The sequence below is a fragment of the Rattus norvegicus genome, chromosome 1 (genome assembly GCF_036323735.1).
Source record: "Rattus norvegicus strain BN/NHsdMcwi chromosome 1, GRCr8, whole genome shotgun sequence".
Classification (NCBI taxonomy): domain Eukaryota; kingdom Metazoa; phylum Chordata; class Mammalia; order Rodentia; family Muridae; genus Rattus; species Rattus norvegicus.
This window is the reverse complement of record NC_086019.1, coordinates 243,948,263-243,973,440: the sequence shown is the minus strand read 5'-3', so window position 1 is coordinate 243,973,440 and position 25,178 is coordinate 243,948,263. Positions and strand designations below refer to the sequence as shown.

Genomic DNA, 25,178 nt, shown 5'->3' with positions numbered 1-25,178 from the left:
CTACAATAAGCTCATTAGAAAGAAGGGTTGCAAGGCCATCTCAGCCTCTATGAACAAAGATGTGGTGGGAAGGTGGGAGAGATAGAAAAATGGCTGGTGCGTGTACTATGGGGAGAGACAGAATTGGAGAGGTGATGGTGACAGGTGAGAGAGAGACACACAGAGAGAGAGAGAGAGAGAGAGAGAGAGAGAGAGAGAGAGAGAGACAGAGACAGAGACAGAGAGAGAGACAGAGAGGGGGTACAGAGAGATAGAGAGAGAAAGACAGAGACAGAAAGAGACAGAGAAAGACAGAGACAGAGAGAAGGAAAGAGAGACAGACAAAGAGAGAGGGGCAGAAAGAGAGAGAGAGACAGACAGACACAGAGAAAGACAGAGATAGCAAAAGAAAGACAGAGAGACACAGAAAGAGAGAGAGAGAAAGACAGACAGAGAGAGAGAAAGACAGAGAGAGAGGGAGAGAGAGAGAAAGAGAGAGAAAGAGAGAGAGAGAGAGAACAGAAGGTGGGATGTTGTATAGCAGCCTGGAGCTTATGCAGACTCAGACTTAGCCCCTGAACCTGCCACCAATCCTCAGGATCCCCCTAGCTCTGGGCAATGATGGAGGTCCACGATAAGGAAAGGTTCACTTTTTGGATTGGATCTCCTCAAGGGGCCACTGCAGTCCTTGATGCTCCTGGAGGCCTTGGTGTCTGTGCTCCAATGCTTCCATGAAGCTTGAGGTCCATGTGGGCTTATGCAGTCGGTACTGGTACTGGTGCCTGGTGCCTTGGTGATGTCTTTGGGCTTTCCTGCCTCCAGGCCCATGCTGATGTGAATGGCTTGTGTGGCCATGTGAGGTCATGGTGGGGTGATGGTCTGTGCAGCCACTAAGGGCCATGAGTGGGTTGGTGGTCCTGATATGGCTAGGGTCCATGTTGATGTCTGTGTCCTGTGTTACCACTGGAGCCCATGTGAACGTCCCTGGTCTGGGCTGCAAACAGAAACCCTGTTAGTGTACGTGGGCATGGGAGAGCTGGTCCTGGTCCTCTCAAGCTATTTCCTGACTTTCCTCCATTGATGGTTTCCGGTGGGGATGCAGACAGAGAAAGACTCATCCTCTGCATTCGGGGCTGACCACTAGGAATTTGACTATGCCCAGTGAGTATATGAACCATACAGAATGGACTTCTATCCTCCCCGCTTTTCTCTGGTGGGGGAGCAGATGTGGGAAGACTGGGAGGTGAGCATGATGGGGTGCATGATGTGAGATTCCCAAATAATTTTTTAAATGAAAAGAAGAGAGAAAGGTTGGGAAGGTAAGAGAATGCTCTCTTCAGACTCAAGTCATCTGTGCGGTTTGAATACAAAGTGTCACCCACAGGCTGATGTGTTTGAACACTTGGTCTGGAGCTGGTGACATTGTTTGGAAAAGTCATGGACCTTGGTAGGGACAGGTGTGCCTTTCTAGAAAAAGTAGATCACCGGAAGTGGATCTTAAGGTTTCCAAGCCTGACCCCATTTCCTGGTCTCTGTGCAACCTGGTTGTGGCTAAAATGTGACTGGCTGCTTCCTGCTTCTACTGACATGCCCTCCTTGAGGGATTTAATCCCCTTGAATCAAACCACAATAGATTCTTTCTTTCTTTTGCTTTCTTGTTTTTCTTGCAAGAAAAGTAACTAATGCAGAGGTCTGGAACCAAGAAATGGGGCCAGTGCTGTGATGAACCTGACCATGTGGTTCCTGGGCGTTTGCAACTGGTTTGCTGAAGGAATTGGAGGAATGTGGAACTTGGTAAGAAAGGACCTAGAAGTCTGTGAGCAGAGCTTAATGAGTCATTCTGTAAGTGACCCCTTAACTTGTGAGAATTCAAATTTATTGGAAAGGACAGAGCCTGAACTGAGAATGAAGGGTTCCCTGCTCAAAATCGACCGCCTAAGAAAGCATCCTTAAAGATTGAAGATTCAGCCAACAAGGCATACAGAGACCCCTACAGCAGTGGTCCAAAGGGCTAGGCTCTACCCCAAGCTAGAAAGAACTGTGGCACTGGTTTTTCAGGCATGGATGATTGGGGACATAGTGGTGGCTTCTTCCAAGGCTCCTGAGGGTATCGTGGCCATGCACCGTATGCCAGTATTAGGGCTCCTTAAAGGAGGCCCCAGGACCAATTGGATAAAGCTGGAAAGGACAAGTAGATTGCAACAGAGATGCCAGGGTGGGACAGATGCCAGCATCTTGGTCATCAGTTAAGGAAAGCTGTAGGCAGAGTGACGTTTGTCTGAGAGAGGCTGTGGCTGGCAGAGCTGGGGGAAAGAAGCCTCCCAGCCCTTCGGAGCTCAGGTGATCATTAAACCCAGGCTGGGTTGGGTGTAGAGCTACAGACCTTGGAGTTTGCTCTGCTGGCTTTTGTTCTTGTCTTACCTAGCTTGTCCTTGTTACGTCCCGTTTCTCCATTTTAGAACAGGCATGCTTATTGTACAGTATTGTGTATTGGAACTTTGCGACTTACTTTTTAATGTTACAGGGGCGGGGCTCGAAGTTAGGAAATTGCACCGAGTGTCAGAAGACACTGGTCTTAGAACTTTTGAATAGTGTTAGGACTGTTAAAGTCCCCGGTAGGGACTTCTGAGGTTGACTACATCTTTCACCATGAAATGGTCATAAGGGTATGGGTACCAGGGAGTTATGATTTGAGTGTGAAATGTCTCTCAAAGGTTTATGAATTTAAACATTTGGTATCCTGCTAATGGTTGATGCTAATGGTGGAGGTGAGTCACTGAGGGTGGCCTTGGGGTCATTTAGCGGCCCTAATTCCCGGCTTTTCTATGCTTCCTGACTGTGTGTGCTGTGTGACCGGCTGCCTCTGGTTGTGGCTGTCATGCCTTCGCCATCTCAGTGGACTATATCCCTTTAAACTGTAGGCAAAAACAACCCTGGCTTCCTTAGATTATTTCTTTTTAAAAATTTATATTTTTATTAAGTTTTTGAGAATTTTATACATGCATACAATGACTTTGATGTACTTACCCTTCAATCCTAAATCCTCCTGAAGGTCCCCACCAAACCAATCCAACCTTATGTTCTCTTTTGCTTTTTTTTTAAGTTTTAAAAATAGTTTTAGGTTATAATATAATTACATCATTTCCCCCCTTTCCTTTCCTCCCTCTAAACCCTCCCATTAGCTCCTGCCTTGCTTCCCCTCAAATTCATGGTCTTTATTTCTTTGTTATATTTCTTTGTGTGTGTGTGTGTGTGTGTGTGTGTGTGTCTGTGTGTGTGTTCATAAATACATAAATAACATCCTCTCTGTATACTATTACTTGTCTGCATATGTTGTGTCTTTTAAAATTAATTATTTTACTTATATACATCCCAAATGTTGCCACCCCCTTCCCCATCTCCCCTCACAAGGTTCTTCTGTATCCCCTTCCCCCTATCCTCCACAGACTCTTTTGCCTGTACTTTGACCAGTTGTAAGTTTCTAAATTTACCGCCATCCACCACAAAAAGAAAATTTTCTGATGAGGTCAGATAGCTGCACTAAACTATGGGACCAGGGATACAAATTTAGAGGGCAGTGTGATACTGTGTCCACTTTTTTTTTTTTTTTTGGTTCTTCTTTTCGGAGCTGGGGACCGAACCCAGGGCCTTGCGCTTCCTAGGCAAGCGCTCTACCACTGAGCTAAATCCCCAACCCCGATACTGTGTCCACTTAACAAAATAACAATAGTAGGTTCAACCCTGGGGCCTATGAGCTCCCCAACTATTGGTTCATGGGTTGCTCCTATGACATCCACGCCACTGCTGCACCCATGGGCATATCTGACTGTTGATTCCCCTCACCCCGCCCCCAGCATCTGGCATAGCACCATCCAGCATGATGAAAGCAGGAAGGAAGCTTCTCGGTCAGTACCAACTTGATTTCTTCATATCCTGTGACCGAAGTGTATGGTGTCTTTGGTGTCTTCAAATAGGGTCATACCGTCATGTCAACGCCAACGGCAACAGCTGTGTAATTTGGGGGGGGGAAAGGGGTTTCTCTGGGACATTCCCTTAAATTGCTTCTTGTCATATATTTTATCACAGCAACGGGAAAAGTAACTACAGGACTCATTTCATTGTCGTTGTAGTGGAGATTGAGCTTCAGTTTTCGAGGTGAGGTCATCATTCAGATCACAGCGGCATCTCTTCAAATATCTACCACCTCTGTATAGCTATTCTTCAGTAGATTGCCTATTTGTATCCTGACCATAGTGTTTGCTCTTTGTAGAAAATCTCCATCAATTTTGGATACTAATCCTTCATCAGTTCTGTTTGCAGAAAAATCTATTTTCTAAATTTTTCATTTATTCTTTTCCCACTTTCCCAAAGAGAAGATATCTCATTTTAGTGTACTTAGGTTTATAATATTTTCATGTAGAACTCGTACCTCTGAGAAGGCAGCTCCATTACTCCAAGGTCATAAAGATAAGATTCTTTTGGACTGGAACTCCAAGGTCATAATGATATCATTTCCTCTGTTCTGGCAAAACCGCTCCATTGGTAAAGGCTTTTCCAGGCAAGCCTGAGAGCTTGAGATTAATCCTCAAATGGAAGGAGAGAACCAACTCCCACAAGTTAGCCTCTGACTTCCACACCTGCACTGTGGCGCACATGCATGCAAACAAATAAATAAATGCTTTAAAAGATTTGAAAATATTGTTAAGAACTCTAATTTTTTCTCTAGACATTAAAATGTTCCCTTTTATACTTACATTATTAATCATTATGGACTTGATTTTGGAGTATAATATGAAAAAAGTATTAATTTTCTTTACTTTTCCGTCATAATAATAGAAAATCTCCTAGCACCACTTATCGAATGCTCCCATCTTAAGAAGAGTGCTACAGGACTGGAGAGATGGCTCAGTGGTTAAGAGCACTGGCTGTTCTTCCAGAGGTACTGAATTCAATTTCCAGTAACCACCTAGTGGCTCACAACCATCTGTAATGGGATCTGATGCCCTCTTCTGGTGTGACTGAAGACAGCTACAGTGTACTCACATGCATAAAATAAATAAATAAATCTTAAAAAAAAAAAAAGTGCTACAGTCCCACATCAAGCTCCCAAAAATGCAGGACTCTGTTTCAGATTAATTTTAGGTCACATCCTCTGCCAATATCATATCAATGTAATATTTAATAGCTGCCACTGACCCCTAATCCTTAGTAACACAGGTAACTGATAAAATTTTTACATTTAACTGACAAGAAAGCAAGTAAACAATTCTTTCTAAACAAGATGACTAAGTTTTTTCTTCCAAGATCAAGGCATTAGACACTAAGTAACAAAACATCAGACTGGGAAGAAGCAATTGTATCACCTGGAAAGTTCCATTTAATAGATTTTTATCTTTACGTACCTTTGCTGTTGGAGATAAGATAAAAACAAAATACCAACTATGAGTGACAGTAGCCAATCTCTTCTAAGTATTAAAACATTTTTTATTAATGAGTACTTCTGCCCCCCCCTGCTTATTACTGTTCTCTTTAGTACATTTAGGAGATGGAACATATATGTCCATCAACAGATGAATGAAAAATGAAAAAAATAGTACATAGTGTTCAGCTCTAAAGAAAAATGAAATCCTCCAAACTTGCAGGGAAATGTATGTTCTTAGAAAGAATGATATTAAATAAGGTCACCCAAAATTAGGAAAAAAAGAAACAACCATGTTTTTCCTCCTATGTAGATCCTAGCTTATAATGAATACATACATGTATGTGTGGCTGTAAATGTGGGCATAGTAAAACATTTACAAAGGAGACCAAAAAAGGATAATATTGGATGATGAGGAAGAATGGAATGCAGGCCAAAGAGCACATGAGCAGTGAAAAGGGACAGGTGGCAGGTCAACTATCCTTTGCTTTCCTTTTAAAGGTATTTATTTTCATTTTATGTGTCTGAGCGTTTTGCTTGCATGCATGTCTGCACACCATGTGTGTACAGTGCCCACGGAGGCCAGAAGAGGGCATTGGAGCCTCAGGAACACAGAGCATTGTCTATTGTGAATCACCAGGTGGGTGCTGGGAATGAAACCCAGGTCCTCTGGAAGAGCAGCCAGTGCACTTAACTGCTGAGTCAGTGCCCTGCATCCATCCCATGTGTTTTTCTTTCTTTCCTTTTCTACTTTGTTTTTCTTTTGGGGTGGATAAATGTATAGAAGTATAATCTATAGTGAAAGTGTAAACTGTAAGTGACTTCATTCTAACTTTATAGAAGTGTTTGAGTGGCTACCTTAATCTAGCTCCATGATGCCATTATATACATATATGTCATGAATGATATATATCCATCAAAAATTATAGGTATATATATGATATATATGCTTTAATTTTTTAAAAAACTTTATGTGCTTGTATGTACTTGTGTGCATGCATGTGTGCCATGTGTGTGCAGGTGCCAGCAGAGGTCAGAAGAGGTCACTGGAGCCTGGAACTGGAGGTGCAGGTGGCTGTGCATCATGGGGCTGCTGAAACTGAGCCTGACCCCTGGAAGATCAGTGGGCATCTTTAACTTCCGAACCATCTCTTCGAGCTCCAAGAACAAGTGCTTTTTGATTTGACAACATAAACCATTGCCCAAAGATGGTTTTTAAATACTAGCTGCCTTTCACTGACCTTCTGGGTATAACGTCACACTTCAGTTTCTATTTGCAGTTATTTCCAGTCGGAGTTCTTTTGATGTTTAAGTACAAAAAGTGAGCGCTGACTTTTTTTTTTTTTTTTTTTTTTTTTTTTTTTTTTTTTTTTTTTACACAGGTGCAGGTCTAAGCGCCGAAATGAGCAGAGGAAAGAGTGTCTGCTCTGCCCACAGTCCCCATATGGCTAAAGTTACAGCCAGCTACACAGGGATTCTTGGTGGCCGTTTTGTACTGTAGCTGTAATGGATTTTCATCAGTCCTACACTATTTACTTGTCCTGGCATTTCCATTCTTTAAAAAACAGTCCTTAACGATCAGGGGTGTTTACTTCCTTCCCACAATGGGCATGTAAGAATTTCCTTAGGAGCAATTTACTAAAAGAACAGAGTGGAATGACCTCCAGAGGGCTGTACTCCAGCATCGGAGTGAGAACAGGAAGTAAATGAGGGCACAGATGTACCTGGGGTCTCTCTGTGACAAACGGAGAAAATTCCCACCACGTTCAAATAGATCCATGTGCCATGGTTAAAAAAAGAAGAAGAAGAAGAATAAAAAGTTCAAACAATCAGCAGTTCAAACACAAATGAATTTCAAAGTTCTATCAGAACAAATATCGCGGTAACAATCTAGATCTTTCCAGGAAAGGGAGATAGAGCCCCGAGCGTTCTTCCTGACAGTCCTGTGTTACGCTCTAGAAGAATCTGCCATTGCTGCACTTGCTGTTGTTGCTCCATTAGCAACTTTCTCTCCCAAGGACAACAGGAAGAACCAGGATCATGGAGGAAGTGGTCCCAATCCACAAAGTTGCCCTGGAAAATCTGTGCATCTTCTGAGCCTCAAAGAGCAGAGATCAAAGGTGGTCACCTGTGGCTCCAGCGACTTACCAGCCCCTCTCAGGAAACATCTCCGTCAGACTCCAGGGTCTCTCCGACCGGGTCTCTTCTAGCTGCAGTGACAGCGGCGGCTGTGGCTATAGGCCTGTTTTTAAGTTTTTAAAGTTAGGGTCTTAGCCATGATGAAGTATCTGTCAAGAACAACTTAAGGGAGAGAGGGCTTGTTCTGACTCATGGTTCAAAAGAAGTCCATCGTGGCTGTGCGTGCGGGCGTGCGTGTAGAACATATCCAGTGTCCACCGTGGCTGGAAGAGGCTTTTAGATCCCCTGGAGCTGTAGTAAGAGACAACCAGGGAGCCTTCTGACAGGGAGCCAGATCAGCAAGCAGTTTGACTGCTACTCAGCTCCTGTTCTCTCTTCCTAAAGTCCAGGAAGTCCCTCCCACAATGAAGATGGGTCTTCCCACATCAGCTAACGGTAAGCACTTCCCACAGACATCCTCACTGTCCCAGCCTTTCTGGGTGGTAATAGATGTTGTCACATTGACACTAGCCATCATAGAATAATACAAAGAACACGGGTGACGGCGACTTCGCACATACGTGTCATTATCCACTGTTTTCACTTTTTTCTTCCTCTACTGCCTTTCTTGTTCTCCCTCCCCGTGCAGCCGCCTGCCTGCCTGCCTTCCAGTCAGTCACCCTTTTGGCTTGCCATCATCTTTCTTAAGATCTCTTCTTCCCCTCTTCTCATCCGCTTTCTAGTTTTGTGACGTGCAAGCATAAACTTAGGTCCCATATATGACAGAAAATGGGATGCTTTTTCTGAGTCTGTCATATTTTACTGAGCATGATCATTGTCAGCTGCATCTTTTTTTTTTTTCAGATGACATAATTTCAATTTTCTTCCAGCTCTGTGAGATTCTCTGCAGATGTATTGTTGCCCTACCTTGTCCACTCCCTGGATGTCATGAAGAGTACCACTGTACACACGGTGTCCAAGTATCTTGTGGTGTGTGGACTTAGCATCCTTTGGGAATCTGTCAAAGAGTGGGATAGATGGACACTTCACATTTCCTTCTTTTAAAAAAATCTATTTATTTATTTTGTGTATGTGAGTACACTGTAGCTGTCTTCAGACACACCAGAAGAGGGCATCGGATCCCATTACAGATGGTTGTGAGCCACCATGTGGTTGCTGGGAATTGAACTCAGGACCTCTGGAAGAGCAGTCAGTGCTCTTAACCTCTGAGTCATCTCTTCAACCTTCTTTTTAAAAAAATTAAAGATTCACTTTAAATTATTTACTTATTCATTCATTTATTCTCTGTGTGTGCATGTATGTGTATAATGCATGCACACGTGTGCCCACAGAGGCTAGAAGAGGGTGTCAGATCCCACAGAGCTGGGGTTATAGGCAGTTGGGGAGCCTCCTGATGGGTGCAAGACCAGCAAGCAGCCTTTAATTGCTGAGCCATTCTCCAACCCCTTCAGCCCCTACTTTACACAGCCTTAAAAAAAATCAGGGGACTGGAAAGATGGTTTGGTGTTTGAGAGAACTTGTTGACTTAGGTTTGGTTCCCAGAATTCACATGTTTTATAAGGTGATTCATATCTTTTCCTGACCTCCATGGGTACCAGACATGCATGTGGGCACTTATCTACCTGCACACACACACACACACACACACACACACACACACACCACATACACAAATACACACATACAAATATACACTCACAAACACACATACACATTAATAAAAAAGTACATTTAAAAATATTTTCAATCGCAAACAAAAATTCCTCTTTCCTGTTTTGAAGGCACGTTTAAACATATTGCCTTTCCCTCCCAGTGTGAAGGCATAAGAGAGAGGCACAGGTTGATACTTGCATGAGAATGTCTATTAAATGACTGCTTCTATGCCTACCTCTGTAAAATGTAAGGTTTGACTGTTTCAAACTACCAGAAGCCAGCATAGCTCTGACACTTCTTGGGGAAGACAGCCACCTAGTGGAAATAGTTCCGCAAATATTTGAGGATCAGCAAATAAAAGGAATCCGAGTGCTCAGCCCAACCGAAAACTGCAGTGTTGATTTAAGGGTGTTAAAGAAAATGGCTAGGCTGGTTATGTTGGCATGTGTAAAACTTTACCCAGCACTCGGGAGGCAGAGGAAGGAGGTCTCTGTGAGTTCAGGGCCAGCCTGGCCGATATAGTGAGCGCCAGGCCAGACAGATCTATGTACCTTGTCTCGACAAAACAAAACAATAAAAAAGAAGGGCTTGGGGATGTAGCTTAGCAGAAGAGTGGTTGCTTAGCATGTACGAGGCCTTTGGTTCAGTCTCTAGTACTAAATAATAAACCTCAGCCCCCAAAGCAGTAAACAAAACCCCGAAACCAAAACAAGACAAAATCCACATTCAGATACTACTTAAGTGGATCTGAAAGTGGTGAGAGGAGCGGGTACGGTGGGGTGGGGTGGAGCGGGGCGCGACGGGGCGGGGCTGGGCTGGGCGGGGCCGAGTCGGGTGAGCATTGGCCTTTATTCCCTGGTTCTGGAAATAGAGCCAGCCTTTAGATTAGAGAATAGGAAACTCACAAGCACTGGACTGAGTTTGCCTTGAGGTAGATGGGTGTGTGTCGGTGCGTCTTTACGAGCAGTTTGTTCTCACCATCTATAGTGGTAGAGGTTGAACCCATGGTGTTGCATATTCTACCAGTGGTCCTCAACCTTCCTAATGCTACGACCCTTTAGACCCTTTAATACACTTCCTCATGCTGTGGCGATCCCCAGCCATAACGTTATTTTTGTTGCTACTTCATTAACTGTAATTTTGCTACTGCTGTGAATCATAACGTAAATATCTGTGTTTTCCGATGGTCCCAGGTGACCCCAGTGAGAGGGCGCGATTCTGACCCCCGAGGGGTGGAGACCCACAGGTTGAGAAGTGCTGTTTTAGGCAGATGCTCTGACTGCAAGGTACATTCCCAGCCACCATTAACGTTTAACTGCTGCGGTCTATTCGCCGATCACTGGATTTTTAGAATGGATGAATTCTTCAATTTAGACTTAACACTTTAGTAACAATTTAATAACAAAGGCTACTGAAATTATAAATAGTGTGGCAGTAGGTTCGGTTACGGGTGCTTGAGCTACGTTAGATTTTATATGCAGTTTTTTAAAATTTCCTTCTAAATTAGAACTAATTCACAATTATGAGTCATCAGAAATGGGGGAGGGGCTGCGGTTTTCAGTGGTAGAGCCCACACCTTGAATGCACAAAATCCTGGGTTTTCTTCCTCATACTAAAGAGGGGCACAGGTTTTGACAAACTTTGATAGTTTGGGGCTTTTGAATTGAATGCAAATCCAGGAATCTGGGAGAGATCCCCCCAGCAGAACATCTGGCTCTGTCAGGGCAGATGCTGACGCTTTAAACATCTGTCTGTGTAGCTCCAAGAGAGAAGTTTGATGCTATGCTACAGAGTTTGATTGCGTTTTTAGTTTATTAGCATTCTTATTATGATCACGTACAATGTGTTCATTTTGGCATATGCAAAATATCCTCAGGCCCATTTGTGGAGCCGGACGAGAACTTCGTAGAGGGTTTCTGCCTTTGCAAGGGTCTCTGAGCTTGAACTCAGGACATCTCAGTGGCCCTGGTCATAGTTTTAAAATATGCCTCATGTACCGTGGATTTCTTTCTTGACAGAATGAAGCATTTGTCTCTTGAAAAGTTTTGTAATCAATTGCATCACTTCTCAATTAAAAGAAAACAAACAAACTATGGCCTATGGGACAGGGTAGAATAGAAGGTAGGACCTCCAGGAGGTATAAAGAATCCTGGGATAGAGCCAGGCATGGGAGATTCTCCCAGGAAGATGCAGAGACGAGTGCATGGTAATGAGCACAGGTAACCAGCCACGTGGCAATGCAGATTAAAATAATTGGGTATCTTAAGTTATGATCTAGCCAGAGAAGAGCCTGGGTGTATTTGTTGAGTCTGAGTCTTATTTCTAGGAGCATGGAGCTGGGAGGAAGAACCAGGACTTAACTTCTACAGCAATTTTTTTCTCTTATAAAATCAACACTTCAAGTCATTCCAATAAATACCTTAAAATACTTAAAATACATTAATATATAAAATAAGATACAATAAACACTTTAAAACAAGACATTTCAGCTAGTCAGTGTTAGATATAGAGCAGCAACTAAGGCAGTCACTTGAAGTTTTTCAGATGGCCTTTCCCAGCATCATCGGACTCTAGAGTAACTTTCTTTTTCTTCATATTAAAAAGTGTGTGATCAAATGACATAGCCTCACATTGTCTCGTCTTTGGACATGGCTTCTGCCATGCTCTGCAGGCTGGCCTTCTGGACTGAAGACCCTCCTGCCTCAACCTTTCAAGTAGCCGGCTACACAGACATGCTTACCATGCCCAGCTTGCTTCGAGCTCTTTGAAAATGTCTTCTTATCCTAAGCTTAGTGTATGGATTGGGTGCATCTTGATTATTGTCACAGTTTTCTTTTCCCCATTTCTCACACTGCAATGATACATTGGTTGCTGGCTACATTTGTTCAGTGTGTGTGAAAAAAGCCCTCTTAATAGTTTTTCCTCTGAGCTCCATCTGGATTCCTGAGATATGAGCCTGAGAGTCATTGCTATAGACTTTGGCAAGTCTGAGCTCCTTAATAGCCTGTGAGGAATTGAGTGTCTGGCTTCTGCTCATGAGTGCCCTCCATGCCTTGGGCCCCATCTGACTGCAGTTGACCACCTTTGGCAGGCCACGTATCTTTTGTAAGCCACCCCATCGACATTTTAATGGAAGGCTCACAGTTAAGTTTCTGCCTCTCAGAGCTCTTGGTGTGTGTGTGTGTGTATGTGTGTTTGTGTGTGAGTGTGTGTATGTTGTGTGTGAGTGTGTGTGTTTGTGTGTGTGTGTTTGTGTGTGTGAGTGTGTGTGTGTCTGTTTGTGTGTGTATGTGTTTGTGTGTGTGTGTGTTTGTGTGTGTGTGTTTGTGTGTGTGTATGTTTGTGTGTGAGTGTGTGTATGTTGTGTGTGAGTGTGTGTGTATGTTTGTGTGTGAGTGTGTGTGTATGTTGTGTGTGAGTGTGTGTGTTTGTGTGTGTGTGAGTGTGTGTCTGTTTGTGTTTATGTGTGTGTGTGTGTTTGTGTGTGTGAGTGTGTGCAGGAGCTGATGCAGAGCCCATGGAGGAGTACTGCTTCCTGACTTGTTCCTCATGGTCCAGGCAGTCCTCATTCCCATCTGCTGGGTCTGTGAGCAAGGGCCGCTCAGGCAGAGCTAATTCTGAGAGCTGCAGCTGCTGCCCACAAGGGAAAGGCCATACTAACAGAACGGCCTAGAGGACCAGTGTGTGTGATCTGCTCACCTAGAGATAATTGTTTAACAAAGAGACTTCTTAGGCAGAATCTTACCCTTTTCCTTTACCTTTAAAAACAAACGAGAGAGAGAGAGAGAGAGAGAGAGAGAGAGAGAGAGAGAGAGAGAGAGAGAGAATGAGAGTGTGTCACGATGATTCTTTCTTCTATCTCCAGTACTAGAGAGGCTAAATCAGGGAGATTTGAGGTCAGTCCCAGCTGCACTGGAAAACTCTGAACACTCTCAAAACAAAAACAAAACAAAAACCCCAATTCAAAACAGTAGAAAGTAAATGACATCCACTGTTGAAGACAGAAAGAAAACACTGTAATTGAGACTCTGTGATACTAACTGTAGGGCTTTTGGTCAATTTTTGTTTTTGTCTCTGTTTATTTTATTTTTTTTCTGGAAACAGATTAGTCAACCCAGGTGATAACTTGGAAGCCCAAGTGTTACTTTTCCTTTAAACGGAAAATTGAGAATGATTCTCAAAATTCACACCAATAGTTAAAAAGCACTTCTAAGAATGGATATGTGTAGTTGCATGTATGTACAGGTGTAGCTATATATAACTGGAATGCTTACATTTCTTCTTTTCTGTTTTTATTGATGTGCACATTATAAACCTTAAAATGGCTCTGTGGACCTGGTTCAGCGGTACAGCACTTGTCCGGTTTGTACAAGGCCTTGGTGCAATGCCTAGCAGCACGTATGCACACCACACACACACACACACACACACACACACACACACACACAATTTACATACAGTAAAATACATGAATCTTGGAGCCTGGAGAAATGGCTCAGTGGTTAAGAGCACTGCTGTTCTTGCGGGGGACCCAAGTTCCACTCCCAGCACTGACCCTGGGCAGTTTACAACTAACTGTACTTAGTTCCAGGGAATCTGACATCCTCTTCTGGCCTTCACGGTCCCTGCATCCATGGGGTGCACATACACACAAGACAGGCACATACATGTACGCAAAAATGTCAAGATTGCATAGCGGGCATAGGTGCTTGCTGCCGACCAGAGTTCAAGCCCCAGAACCCAGGCTGGGGACAGAGCACGCTCCTCAGTCAATCTTTGTGGAAAGTGAGAGTCAGCACGGGCTGGTCTAGCCACTTCTCATATTCTGTACCGCGTGTGCTTTCTGTGTCTTGCTGAGTTTGTCTGTGCGTTAGTGTGAACATCTGTGTTTTACTTTTTTCTTCCTGAGTAGTATTGCATCACACAGAACCACAGCTTTGTTTTTGTTTTTGTTTTTCTTTCTTGTTTTTTGTTCTCTCGATGGAAATGTGGTTGTTTTCAACATTTTTGTCTGTTATGTATAAAATTGCTTTGACCATTATTTTGGGTTCAAGTCTTTGGATGTGTATTTTCGTCTCTCTCCGTAGATGCCAGAAATAAGCTTCCCGGACCATAGAGTACACGTGGTCAATGTTATGAGGATCTGCCAGTTGTTCATAGTGTTTGTACCGTGTGTTTATGACTTTCAGAGGGTCTGCCCTTTCTCCAAAATTTTATATGTATTTGCCATTCCTGTGAATACATTACACATTCACAGGATCCACAAACTGCATTTATTTTTAATGCTGCTTTGTATTATTGTTTGTGCATTAGTTTTAAATTGTGCCCTGTTTATACAGATGTAATAGCCTCATGGTTCTTGGAACTTAATATTGGCTTAAGATACAAACTCATATTCTTTAGTTATAACTAGGACATTTACCCTAAAGGATAAATGTAACTCTAACACTCCAACACCTCCACCCCCACCCCCGTGTGTGTGTACCTGCGTGTGTATGTGTGTACCTGTTTGTGCATGTATATGTGTGTGCATCTGTTTGTGTATGTGTGTGTATATGTCTGTATGTGTATATATGTGTGTATGTGTGCCTGTTTGTGTATATGTGTGTGTATGTGTGTATATATGTATCTGAATGTGTGTATGTTTCTGTTTGTACACGTGTACATGTGCATGTGTACCTGTTTGTACATATGTACCTGTTTGTACATATGTATATGTGTGTGTATGTATGTGTGTATGTGTGCATGTGGAAGTCAGAGGTTGACATTGATTGTCTTTCTCAATCACTTCCACCTTTAAAATAATATAGAATGTATTTGTCGGGATAGGAATCATGTGCCATGGGGTGCATGCAGAGGCCAGAGGGCAAATTTTCAAGCCAGTTTCTCTCTCTCTCTCTCTCTCTCTCTCTCTCTCTCTAATACATTTTTTATTAGATTTATTTCTTTATTTACATTTCAAATGTTATTCTCCTTCCCGATTTCCTGACTATAAGCCACCATCCCCTCCCCCACCCCCCATATGGGTATTCCCCCTTACTGCCCCCCCCATATTCCCCTGCACTGGGGGTCCAGCTTTGGCAGGATCAAGGGCTCCCCCTTCCACTGGTGCCCCAACAAGGCTCTTCTCTGCTACGTATGCAGTTTGAGCCCTGGATCAGTCCATGTATGGTCTTTCCGTAGTGGTTTAGTCCCTGGGAGCTCTGGTTGGTTGGCATTGTTGTTTTTATGGGGTTGCAAGCTCCTTCAACTCTTTTAATCCTTCCTCTAATTCCCCCCAAGGGGTTCCTGTTCTCAGTTCTCTGTTTTGACCATGTGGGGCCCAGGAATTGAACCACTCAGTGTGGGTTTTGGGAACAGAACTCAGGGCTCTTTGCAAGAGCAATGTGTTCTCTTAACTGCTGAGCCATCTCTCCTGTCCCTAGATTTAAACAGAAAGGAAACCTTTCAGGTTACAAACCTCTCCCTGAACCCCAAGACCTATCTTAAAAAATGATCTGTTCTAGCAGATTAATTAAAGGTGGCCCATGCCTTTAATCCCAGCACTTGGGAGGCATAGCAGGAGGATCTCTGTGAGTTCAAGGCCAGCCTGGTCTACATAGTATCAGGACTGTCAGGACTGTCTACATAAAGAGACTCTGCTTCAAAAAACAGAACAAAGCATTACTTTTTCTAATTTTTCTAATACAACATGGGTCAAAACGACAAACGTTCCTGTTGTCTAGTTATGTCTAATTCCTATTGCATTAATTTAGATTTTGAAGAAAAAACAAAATGTATAGATTGTGATCTCTAAGATTGTTCTTCTAATTCTTCTGATTCCATATCTAGAATCTCTGGGTCTGTTCATAGCAGGCAGAACCACAGTCTCAGAGGAAGGAGCCGTGTACTGACAGGTTTTCTCTTAAAATCGGTTGTTTGTGTGGAAGAAAGTCACACAAGAATTTTTTGCATTATCGATGGTGGTCCCTGTCTGGATGGTGTCTTGGGTGTCCTTCTCTTGGAAAGAGGCTAGGTAAAATGTGGAGGTTGGTTTCCATGGAAACAAGACAAGAGTTAGAAGCAGCTAAGTAGATTTATATACATGGGCTATAAATGAACGTACAAGCATAGTGTGGGATGAAAAAATTATCTTTATGCAAAAATAATACATTTTACAAGAACATGTACAAGCAAGTATTCCTGTGGGAGGGTGGCTGGGGGAGGGCAGAGGAAGAAGTGGGGAATGGTATTTAAAGGGTGAATAAATACGATATGAATGAGGCCTGGCACAGGTTGAAGTGATGATTGACCCAGCCCCATGGACCTGGAACTCTGCCCCCTCCCCACCCCCTCCACGCCCCCCCACCCCCCAAGGCTCGCACACAAGCGGGCTTCTGACCTCTTTCATCATGGTTCACTTGGCAGTTATATCTAATCTCTTTAGGTAAAAGTGTTTCAAACAAGTTTGGCAATACCTACCTGACTTACAAAAATCTCACTTTTGATTTTGCCTTGTTCAGGAGCTGTGAAGGCCTTATGGCTGACTTTATAGTCTTTCCAAGCCACAAGAAGAAAAAAAAAGCCAATCCCAGAGAAACAGACAGACAGACAGATAGACAGACAACAAGAACAACAATAACAGACAGCACTTGGGAGATGAAGGCAGGAAGATCAAGAGTTGAAGATAATCTTCATTATATATTGAGTTTAAGGCTAGCCTGGGCTATATGATACCATGTCTCTAAAAACAAAACAAAGCAAAACAGAATAGGAAGGTCTGTGAGACATTTTTACTGTCTTTAAAACAATATATTTTGGGCTGGGGAGATGGCTCAGTGGTTAAGAGCACTGACTGTTCTTTCAGAGGTCCTGAGTTCAATTCCCAGCAGCCACATAGTGATTCACAACGATCTGTAATGAGATCTGATGCCCTCTTCTGGTGTGTCTGAAGAACACGTTTAAATCCAACACCTTGTAAATGAATGTGAAAGAAATCCAGTAGATTTTAGACATCGAATGAAATATTGCATGCAGACTAGAGAAAGGTTAGAAAAAAAGTCTTGGGGTGTGCTTGACCCTGCTTGATCTAGTCCTCATATCCGACGTCCAAAACTTAAATACTCCAGCCTTTTGTGCAAGTGTCGGGAACTCAGAATTTCACTGGGTCCCCTGCAGCAATTAAGGAAAAAAAATGTCAAACGCAGAATCTGAAAGGAGGTAACCAGCAACTAAAGCATTTCCTTTTATAATTCTTCCAGCCATGTGGAGGTTTTCCACAGCCTTGGACGAAAATCTTATCGGTTACTCTTTAACTGTGTTAAAAGTAGAAAACCTAGTGGTCCGGGCGGTGCCTATCACTTCGATCAAACGTGGATCTGTCTCGTCAGCTGGTTGCTTATCACGTGGAATGGCTGCGGAGAGCTGACACTGGGATGGATTGAAGCGGGAACCCTGCATTCCTAGGAAACTCCTGCCATTGACTGTGGTAGGGGAGCTTACAGCAGTGATCATCTTCATTGCTTATTAAAGTGTAATAGTGACAGAATGCAATAACCGCTAAGGAAGCCTCCTTATGGAAGAAACTGAATTTCTCCTTAAAATCATTTTACACTGACCACTAAGCACACGTGCATCCGGGTTTGTAAGAAATAAGTTACCCAGCAAATCACATTTTGCTCATGTTATTTTTATATAGTTAACTTAAAATTCAATTTTAAATCACCCTCAATTTAGATTCATTTTTAAAACTCTTACTTAGGCAGAAGGCAAGAAAATGCATATGAGAAAACCAATGGTTGTGGGTGATAAAAACATTCTTTCAATTCAGTAGGAGGGAAAGAGAACAGGAGGGAGAGAGAGAGACAGAGAGAGAGAGAGAGAGAGAGAGAGAGAGAGAGAGAGAGAGAGAGAGAGAGAGAGAGATACTGGGCAGGGACAGAAGGCAGTTTGAATGTGGCCTTTTATTTTTGTTTCAGTGAGGTGCCTTGGTGTGTGTGTGGATGTAAAGTGAGGAACAATGAGGACCTTTGCCTTTCATTTTGGTTAATGCTTTTCTGAGGCTACAAACCCATTCTGAGAAAGGGTATGTTACACATTCTTTGCCAAGAAAAATCAGCTAATGACTACAAAACAACAACAACAACAAAAACCAAAAAAACCAAAAACCAAAAAAAAAAAAGGAAGAAAGAAAGAAAAGAAAAGAAAGAAAAAAGGGAAACAGTCAGCAGTCACTGTCCATGTTAGGAGAAAAACATGTCTTCCCTTACGTCATATACCAGGAAGCCACAGTTCCTACCACTTTCCTTCAGCAAGCTGCAGGCTGCTCTTGGCCTCTCTGGCCCAGAGTTCTTGGTAGGGAGGGAGTAATAGACCTAGTTTACCAATGCTGAACAGGAAGAACTCTTCCGGCTTCCAAGTTTTGTCACTGAGACAGGGAGCCAACCATTAGGGCTGCAGAGAGAAAAGCAAACCCAGTTCTTCCCATCGGTAATCCAAGAGGGGGGACAGGATTACTATGAAGCTCTCATTCTCTTCCAGGACTCTGTCTTTTTATTTAAGAATGGATCGTTCTTATTAAGCTGCCCCATCTTAAATCATGCGCTTTCTTATTTCTCATCTACAGAATGAAATTGTGTACCTACTGCATGATGATGCATGGTAAAATAGATCAGTACTGTCATGACTGGGTTAGACTCATCCCTGGGACTGTGTGAATCAGTGGTTCTAGTCTCACATGAGTAATGGGATCATTATTACTACTGCTGCTGCTGCTGCTGCTACTGCTGCTACTACTACTATTATTATTTAGCATCCTAAAAGCTGGCCCCTCTCCTGGTCCTCCTCCCCTTCTCCTCTGGGAGGGTGGGACTCCCCTGGATATCTCCCCACCCTGGCTCATCAAGTCTCTGCAGGATTAGGCACATTCTAATCCTGAGTTCAGACAAGGCAGCCCTGTTAGGGAATGGATACCACAGCTCTCTGAAGCTTTAGGGAGAGCCTCTGGACCCACATGAGGGAGAACTACACATCTGCCATATGTATTCTGGAGGCTTCTGTCTAGCCTGTGCATGCCTTTTGGCTGGTGGCTCAGTCTCTGAGAACCCCGAGGGTCCAGGTTAATTGACTGTTGGTCTTCTTGTGGGGTTCCCATCCCTGTCAAGACCTTCAATCCTTCAGGATTTTATTATTATAAATAGAAGATAAGAGGCTCCTGGGTAGGCAGGGGCTGAAGTTTACCACCACTATTAACTTAGAAAAGGTAGGGGAAGCCATGAAGAATGGATGGCAGGAGAGTATAATTTTAATTCAGGATAGCTCTCCATGAAGCTCATTAATTCAACAAATACGATTATTAAACCCACACTTCACATCAGGCATTTAAAAAAGGAAGTAGAGGTAAATAAAATCTTGTGCTTTCTTGGCACCTGTGTCAGAATGATAACTTAGCAAGTGCATCGTTAATGTAAGGTCTAATTATGGAGTGTGCCGTGAAGGGCTGGTGAGAGGCAGTGATGATAGTGTGGTTCAATCTTACAGGAAGTATCCGGAGCAGTATTCTCCAGCAGTGTGGTATTCTCACAGAGATACAAGTAAGTAAGGGAAATGTGTCTGAGGGAGAGGCAACCCAGGAAGAGGGAGGCCCTGGTGTTGATGTGTCTGACATGCCTGAGTGGCGACCAAAAGGCCAGCAATAATGGAGGGTGGGTAAAAGACAGGAGGTAGACACCCATGTGGATGAGGCCAGAGCATGCACAGCTCCGTAAGTTGTTAAAGGCTTTGGATTTAATTGTAATAAAAACCACTGGTGAAGCTGGAGAGCTGACTGTAGCTAAGAGCACTCTCTCCTCTTACAGAGGACCAGGGTTATGTTCCCAGCATCCACACAGCAGCTTACAACTACCTCTGACTCCAACTCCAGAGGATCCAATGACCTCTTCTGAGCCCCTTGGTCACCAGCCATGCATCTGATACACATACATACACACAGGCAAAAAAAAACCACACACACAAATTAAATAAAAATCTTTAAAAAGCACAACAGGGCTGGAGAGATGGCTCAGCCGTTAAAGGCTAGGCTCACAACCAAAAATAAAAAGCACAACAAACTAGCTCCCGAACCCCTAACGAAGAACTGGGAGCCAGATGTGGTGACACCTGCAAACCCAGGACACCGAGGCAGCAAGGTTGTGGGTTTGAAGCTAGCCTGGGCTACATAGAAAGTTCCAGGTTGTATAGGAAGATCCAGTCTCAAAACCAAGCCAAACCAAACAACATTGGAATATTTGAGAAAAAGTCATATGCGAACTTCCCAGCTGTTCCTTGAAAATTAGATCTAGGAAGGAAAAGATGAGGCAAACGGGTAATTATTGCGATGGCTCAGGCACACAGAACGCTGGCTGGGACCAAGCTACAAGGGACATAACAGGGTTTGGAATATAAAGAGGTTGGAGCAAGTAGCGTTTGCTAATGGACCAAATGTGGCATGCGGGAGAAAAAGAAAAGGAGTCAAGGGGCTGGGGATTTAGCTCAGTGGTAGAGCGCTTACCTAGGAAGCGCAAGGCCCTGGGTTCGGTCCCCAGCTCCGGAAAAAAAAAAAAAAAAAAAAAAAAAAGAAAAGGAGTCAAGAATAATTGTTTTTGAATGACATAAACAGGAGAATGGAAATGCCATTAATTAAAACTAACACCAGGAACAAACTGTTTGGGAGAGAAAAATCAAGTGGTTTTGTGCTTTTAAACTTTGAAATGCAGTCTTGATTATATATATATATCAATGGCCACAAAGTTCTTTAAATTACATTTGTTCTCTCTCCCTCCCCCTCACCTTCCCCTCTCCCTCCTCCTCCCTCTCTCCCCCTCTCTGTGACCATGTATGTGCTACAGTACAGATGTGGAGGTCAGAGGATAATTCAAAGGATAACTCATCTCTCATCTGGGGACTTCAGAGATCCACTCAGGTCTTCAGGCTTGGTGGCAGGCGCCTTCCCAGGCTGAGACGAGGCTCTAGCTTCACAATTTTCTTTCTATCCCCTTATTTTCACCACCAGAATTTCATCTACGTATAAAACGTCTCTCCTGAGTCCTAGTAGCTTGAAGAAGCAAAATACAGGGAAGTAAGAAGGTTCGAGAAGTATCCAAGAGGTGAAATCACAAAAACTGAGCAGACAGTAAAGGTCGGAAGGCAGGGACTAGAACCTGTGCAGATGGGGGCTGCAGGTCGGGGAACGAAAATAATCCCCAACTCCCATCTCCAGCAGCCCCTCCCCCTTCATACTAGGGCCAGGCTTCCGGCTTTGGACAGTATTTTAGTACGCCTACTGCAGACACACAATGTTAATGTAGAAGGAGAAATATTTCTGCTCTGACAATAGTGGCTTGCTCAGGGAGGGTTGAGTTTTCCTATGTAACAGAAAGATCAAGCCAGCAGTGCAGGTTAGACCATTATCTATAGGTCTTCTGGACTCATGGCAACAAGATGGCTACTACTGATCCAGCCACCACATGCACAGTGCGGCCTGAAAGACAGAAGGATGTTGCACGTTACAACACCGGCTTTGTCAGGTAACACTTTCCACGTTTTCTTCTTGAGCGCCAACTACACTTTTAAGTACTCGTACCTCCAGGAGAGATGGGGTACGACTACTTGGCTTCTTTGCATCTGTGGTAGAACATGGCAGCAAGAAAGACAAGAGTATCTGATTGCGAAACAGTGGTGCTTGCCACACCGCTGGTGACTGAGTTCTGCCAGCATCTGTTGGGTCCTTCCCACCAGATAGACTCTGATCTCCGTCTGTTTGAACAGTGCTCACGAAAGCCTCACTTGGTTTCTTTCCCTTGGTTATTTAAACCCATTGCCTAATCAATCAATTTCTGGATGTTCTTGTGTGGGAAGCTTTGAGACATGTCTCTGTACCTTGGTGGGAGAAGGAATTAAATTACTTATGTCTTCAGGAGCAAAGTGCGTCCATAAAACCAGTACACGGCCATTTTACAATTTCCAACTGTGTTTGCCGCAGGGAAAAGTGTAGACAGTAGTGACTTGCTAGAGAGAAAAACATACAAACTCCTCGAAATGGGAGGGGTTTGATATTTTTGAAGATTTTAAAGGCTAGCTAGTTGCTGGAGGGAATTGGGAAGTCAATGAGAGATGGGAGGGAGGTTGAATCGGTTGAGAAGCTAGGTCTTGTACGATAGTGATAAAGAGCCTGGGTTTTTAATTCTAATTTTACTTTTGCTTTATTATTATTATTATTATTATTATTATTATTATTATTATTATTATTGGTTTTATAGCCCAGGCTGGTCTTGAGTTTGTAGCACTTCTGTTTCGAGCTTCCTGAGTGCTGGGAATACAGCCGTGTACTTCCACGGCTGGCTTTACGTCAGTTTCAATGGGACACTGCTGGACAGTGGTGACCAGATATACTTTGGAAGACTAATTCTCTCTGGCTCCTGTGGGATGGATTGGGAGGAATGAGGAGTCAAGGTGAGATCAAGGTAAGAGCTATTTATCACCAATGTTGAGAAGAGGAAATAAAGCTACTTCGGATGGGGCCAAAACCTCAGAGGAAAGAATATTGTGAGTTTGAGATATGTTTTGGAGGCAGAATTGGCAAACACCGGTGCTGAGTTAGATCTGCGAGGCAGGAAGTGGGGGCCGTAAGTGTTTATTTCCAGGTTTCTGGTTTGTGTAACTTGTCGAATAGAGGTGTCATCTGCTGAACTTTCCAAGATGGCAACAGGCTTGAAGGGAGAGAGCAGACCAAAACGTTTCTTTGTTAAAGAAACTTTATAAAAGGAATCTTTAAAAAAAACTCATCAGATAACTGGAAAGATGGCCCCGCAATTAAGAACATTGGCTACTCTTTCAGAGAACCTGGGTTCCATTCCCAGCACCCACCTGACCGTCCACGCTCTGTAACTCCAGATCCAGGGGAATCTTCTGACCTCTTCTGGCAGCTATGGGTACTGCAGGCACATAGTGCTCGGAGGCACATGCCAGGAAAACACCCATACCCATACAATAAAAGTAAGTCAATCTTAAAAATTGATCGGAGCTCTAGGTAGCAATTCTGGCCTTGAAGTCACCATATAGTCTAAGATGTCCTCAAATGCGATCTGTCTACCCCATCCACCGTGGTGCTGGGGTTACAGGTGTGTAGCTCCCCATATGGCTTTTCAACTTTGTTTTCTTTTCTCCTGAGAACTCACTCTGTAGACTACTCGGGTGCTTTTCTACTTTTTATGCCCTTGTCCTTATACTGTTTTATCTTGGGCAAGTTCACCTTGCTAAAATCCCACTGTGAAGATTAAACGAGTTAACACAGTGTCATACAGTTTCTGGAACATGATCTTTGCGATGTTATATTTCGCCATTATTATCTAAGTTTAAATCTATTTGCTTCTATCTCCTCCATAGCCCTGTGTGTCCCTCCAAGGTAGAAACTTCATCTTCTCCACTTTTAAATTTTCCAAAACCAGGTATAATTGATTATTCTCCCAACGTACCACACCTCAGTCCGGATCTGAGGAGTGACTCTTACCGTTTCCCTAACTGCCCTGGTGAATATCTAGCTTTCGAGTGAGTAAGTGGTGCTCGTGGCTCAAACCACTTGCAGCATGCTTAAAATCTCCGTGGTTTTTCGAGAGTTCAGCGGTTCAAAATTAGATTAGGGACCTTCGAAACACCTGGAAATGTTTACTTTCTATTTTGAACATATCGATTGTAGTAAATGTACAGTTAAATACATGGGAAGCAGTATCACGGTGTATCTAATATTTATTTATTTTACGTACACAAGTACAGTGTAGCTGTCTTTAGACACACTAGAAGCGAACATCGGAAGCATGGCTTATCTAATTATTGGCAAGGGAATCTGCAGAACACCGACAGAACAGGCCACGGAGCTGGCTTCTTTATGAAAGTCACTCCTTTGGAACAAATTATACACGGCATTTTCTCCCCCCAGACAAAGACGATGCCGCTGAGAACTAGTCTGACCCTATACTTAGCCAACATTTCTCCTTCCGCAGTCCATAACAATGAAGGCAACAACGACAGCTGTAGGTGTGTGCTCTGTGCTCTGTGTCTACTGTGCTGGACACTGGGTTAGTATTTCGTGTTCGTGGGATTTGATAGCCTAGCAACCCGTTTGCCTAACAAGCGAAAAACTAATTTTAGCGGACATTTTTAGCTTCCCTTTGGCTGCTATTAGCAAATGACCACAACCACAGCCTAGACACCGGAAATCCAAAATCAGGCTGTCAGGAGGGCTGATTTTTTTGGAGGTTCCCCTTCCGGCATGGGGGATATTGCGTTAGTTTGTGGCGGAACCACTCCAGTCTGAATTTATCTGCATCCAGCACGTATAGTGAAAGTCCTAACCGTGGCAGTGCCCACAGGCAAGGCTTGGCCAATCACCACAACATGCCAATTAATGAGAGGAGCGATGAGGCCTTGTCTAGCACGCGTGCAGCCCCGTATGAGGCCCCAGGTTCAGCCTTGATTATGGGAGCCAGGGAAGAACAGATCAGGGAGTTCAGCGACCACAAGTCTGTTTGGGGTTCCTGGCATTAGCTTTAGGTTTAGGTAGAGAAGGAATTAAGGCACAAAGCGAGGGGTTTGCATGATTAAGCAACCCTGGTCAAAGTGTAGTTTGCTTGATCACTGTGCCAGTCAGCCTCAGCAAAGCGGTCAGTGTCAGAAGTCCCGACTGCTGTCATAGTTTGGAGGGACCAACGCACTTCCTACAAGAGCATCTCTTCGGTGCCATGACCAGCATGGAAAATTACTTGTCTTCTGGGGATGGGCTGTGGTCTGTCCTGTGAAGTGTAGCTGTTTATAACGAGTCTCTGCCTTCAGCCTGGAGGAGAATGAGGCAGTTTGGGCAGACACTCCTTGGGTGATTAAGCCAAGCAGAGGTCTGACCAAAGAACTGGAGAAAGTCGTGAGATGAGGGCAGATGCCGGGATTTCTTTCTGCTTGCAATTCCCTCGTGAGTGTCGTT

General features: G+C 43.6%; 1 long non-coding RNA gene across 1 annotated transcript; it reads left to right on the top strand.

Moving 5' to 3' along the window:
- The first annotated feature begins 6,390 nt into the window (after positions 1-6,390).
- On the top strand, positions 6,391-23,932 carry LOC134485232 (uncharacterized). The gene is made up of 3 exons (XR_010063254.1): positions 6,391-7,972; positions 19,709-19,761; positions 21,055-23,932. It is a non-coding gene; the product is annotated as an uncharacterized LOC134485232 (long non-coding RNA).
- Positions 23,933-25,178: the final 1,246 nt, after the last annotated feature.